The sequence below is a fragment of the Mus caroli genome, chromosome 6, assembly GCF_900094665.2.
Source record: "Mus caroli chromosome 6, CAROLI_EIJ_v1.1, whole genome shotgun sequence".
NCBI lineage: Eukaryota > Metazoa > Chordata > Mammalia > Rodentia > Muridae > Mus > Mus caroli.
The window spans coordinates 21,686,907-21,690,942 of NC_034575.1; the positions used below are offsets into that span (position 1 = coordinate 21,686,907).

At 37.1% G+C, this 4,036-nt stretch overlaps 1 long non-coding RNA gene across 1 annotated transcript in view; it reads right to left on the reverse strand.

Moving 5' to 3' along the window:
* LOC110295922 overlaps nucleotides 1–4,036 on the reverse strand; it is a 23,950-nt gene that overhangs the window by 12,858 nt on the left and 7,056 nt on the right. Inside the window, exon 2 of the long non-coding RNA XR_002378139.1 lies at nucleotides 3,112–3,168. This is a non-coding gene — a long non-coding RNA (uncharacterized LOC110295922). The remainder of the gene's footprint in view (nucleotides 1–3,111; nucleotides 3,169–4,036) is intronic.

Consider the following 4,036-nt stretch of genomic DNA (forward strand, 5'->3'; position numbering starts at 1 on the left):
GCCCCCCACTTCCCTACCCACCCATTCCCATTCTTTTGGTCCTGGCATTCCCCTATATTGGGGCATATAAAGTTTGCAAGTCCAACGGGCCTCTCTTTCCATTGATGGCCGACTAGGCCATCTTTCGATACATATTGACAAGGTGAAAAAAACTATAGGAAATGCAAGGTCCAGATGACACCAGGGCACACTGCGTATAGCAGTAGCATTGCCAACAGGCCATCGTGATCCTTTGGGAATAGTCACATTTCCCTTTATCATAATAGTGGTGATGTTTATAGGTGAAGTTACATTATTACCAACATCATTTGAGCCTGATTGTGCTCCTTGAGCAACTTGCATTAAAACATTAAGTAACACTCCAGAGCTCACTTTATTTTGGNTAATGNGATCTGCCCAATTAGAGATAATCTTTTTCTTTAAAAACATACAGGGTGTAAAAGGTTTATCCACATTATGCACAAAGCATAGTGTATAATTTAAATGAAAACTCATACTATTATACACCCATGGCTCTTGAGGAGTTTGTCGTGCACAAGGCACATCCAAAAACAGTTGCAGAAAACAAAGGCAAGGTAGAGGAATTGGAATGTACCGATAAGGGTACTGGCCATGATCTCACTACGGCCCACAAAGGTATACTTATCCCTGTCTCAATCATCAGGATAAAGAATAACAGAATCATCTTGGGATTCATCTTGATCTTTCACGGTTCTTGTCAGTTGCGTCGGAACCCAAAGTGGATTATCTTCACCCTGTGGAAAAACACAAATAGCTCCCCTGGATCTGATTAATATGGGATCCAGGCCATACCATTTATTATCAAGGACATTTTTCCATTTGATCATTTCATTGGGTGGTTGAGGCCATTGTCCGTGCCTTTCAGCTGGTGATCTTCCAGCATCATCCAATTTTAAAAAATTAAGAGTAAATGTTGTAAGGCATAGAGCCATCTTTGGCATCATAGCCTCTATTCCCCCTTTTTGTTTTTGCAAATATTGTCTCAAAGTACGATGGGCTCTTTCAATGATGCCTTGGCCTTGTGGATTATAGGGCAACCCAGTAATATGTTTCACTTGCATATGTTTGCAAAATTGACTAAATNTAGAAGAGGTATATGCAGGACCATTATCTGTCTTTAGCAGCAGGTGCTTGCCCCATGCAGCCCAAGCCTCTAAGCAGTGGGCTATGACATGAACTTTTCCCCTGTCAAGAGAGAGGCATGTAGGACACCAGAACTGGTATCGATGGACACATGTATATATTGTAATTTACCAAAAGCTGGGATAAGAGTGACGTCCATCTGCCAAATATCTAGGGGTCGCAATCTGTGAGGATTAATGCCCATGGAAGGTGCATTAATAAGTTCTACACATTTACCACACTGTAGGACAATATCTCGAGCTTCTGTTCATGTGAGCTTAAACTTCTGTTGCTTTTCAACAAGATATGAGATATAAATCAAGATATGAGTATAAATAGAGTATACTGGAAGTTTAAAGAGCAGTAGGACCAGACTTGCATATCCTACAGTTAGTTTAGAATGTGTTGAGTTCCCTGTTCATAGACTGTCTGAAGTCCTCTGGGTAACAGACTCGGAAATATGTGGAACCCATAAAACACAAGAACAGATTACTAGCTTCTATCCAACTTTCACAGAAGGAAGTTTGATGTAATATTTAAAATAAAAGGAAGGTATATATATATATATACATATATATGTGTGTATTATATAATATATATATATATTCAATGAATTTTATGTCTATGCTATATTTAAGGAGGTAAATAAGCAGGTGAGCAATCATACTCACCTTTTTTTTTTTTTACTAATTTCTTATAATCTGTATCCTGTGTGAATAACACTTGAGTGTTATGACCAAACTCTTGAAAGAAAACAAATTAAGAGAAGATGGGATTATTGTGACTAACAATTGGAGAAAATATAGCTCATTATAACAGGAAAGCATGGCAAAGGAACTGGACACAGGTGGTGCGTGGTCATACTGCATCTCCAATCAGGAAGCAGAAAAGGTGGATAGCTGTACTGAACTCAATTTCTCCTTTTCTTTCTCCCTTCCTTCCTCTCTTCCTCCCTCCCTCCCTCCCTCCCTCCCTCCCTTCCTCCCTTCTCTCTCTCTCTCTCTCTCTCTCTCTCTCTCTCTCTCTCTCTCTCTCTCTCTCTCTCTCTCTCTCTCTCTCTTTCTTTTTTCTACCTAACTTGTCTATGTGTATATATTGGTTGTGTGGATTCATGTTCTGTTAATATTGTGTGTCCAGCAGCAGGTACATGGGTGTATTTGGAGGCTGTGCATTAGACAGAAATCAATTACTGGTGTTATTTTTCAGTAAGCATCCACTTTGGTTTTCAAGATGGGGTATTTTACTGAGACCTAGGATTCAGTTTGGCTGGGCAGGATGTCTACTGAGCTTCACTGAGCCTCTCATCTCTGTGATAAGAATACTAGAATTGCAAATGTGTTGCTAACTTTCCTGGAGGTGCTGTGGCTTGAACTCTAAAGGTGTACCTATGGATATGGCTCAGGATGTATCCTTTATATTTAATGGATTGAATTTTTATAAAGATTGTGTATCAAGGATCTTTAGTTTCTCTCCTCTAGAAAGTACTCAGAGCCCTAAAACTATGTGTTGCTACTTTCTAAACATTCACGTTTACCAACTAGCACAACAAAAGAGATAGATATAAGTTATAAGTTACATCTGTGGTAGCTTGGAAGATAAGTGATGATAGGCTTGAAAGGCAGGACACCACATTATCTACAGAACACTAAATGCCTAAGTGTGTGTGTGTGTGTGTGTGTGTGTGTGTGTGTACACATGTGCATGTGTTTATAAGATTTCAAAAGTTCTATGTACTTACATGCTTTATATACTCCAATGCATAGTTATGTTTTTATTTTAACTTTATCTCACCCTTTAATGCCTTTTTAACCTAGCCATTATAAAACAGTCAAAATAATGAGGGTGACCACGGATCATAACATTCATATTCTAATATAAAATTGCTTAAGAAGAAATGCTTCTGTATTTGTTGCTACCTTTTCTAAGTAGACACTTATATAAATGTGTATTTGTACAGCAAGTACTTACAACATCCTTTTCTTATTTCAGATATCATTTTACTTGGACTGAAGTGGAGAAAAAGTTCTGTATGAAATAGACATGCATAAGATGCTTCTGTGTTTTAACATAGGATACAATTAATGTTCCTACACATATTAATTTTGGTGTGTGTTTACATAGGTTAATTTTGTGTTCATCTAGCCACATCTTTTTCATAGGTAATGAAACCTATTTGTAAGCTCTGTAACTCATAGGTTGTGATCTGTTACCAATGGAATAGGAATTAAAATTATCATCATCTAAGACTGTATGTACTAACTCAGTTTGATTAGCCCCATGCTAAAAGCAACTCATGCAATCAGGCAGACGGACGATCAGTAATTAATGTATAATTGCTTGACAAAACCTTCTACTAATTTTCTGACTTTCATTTTATGGAAATGTGTTTTTCTGAAGCTGAATTATAAGAATCTGGGTGATTTAATAATTTTAATACTAAAAGTTCATTAATCAGTTCTATTTACATCTAGGTAATATAATATGCAGGTAAAATGACTAAAGGAAAAATAAGTAGAAAATGTTGGATTTAGCAGATTTCACAGGGTTCGTGGCATCTTGGGGAAAATAGAGTTATGAGATGAGCCATGTATGAGATATCCAAATCTGCACTATGGTATCAGACGTTGCTATATCCCTATTTATCTTATATCACCTAAATGCATATTCATCAGTAATGTTTCAAATGTGTGCATGTGTGTGTGTGTGTAGTTAATGGATATTTTAAAAATAATTGTAATGTAGTGATAGGATTCTCATGCATATATAGCATAACTTGCTAAGAAGGTAAATTATATCATTGTACTGGCTATTTTTGTGTCAACTTGACACAGCTGGAGTTATCACAGAGAAAGGAGCTTCAGTTGAGGAAATGCCTCCATGAGATCCAACTGTA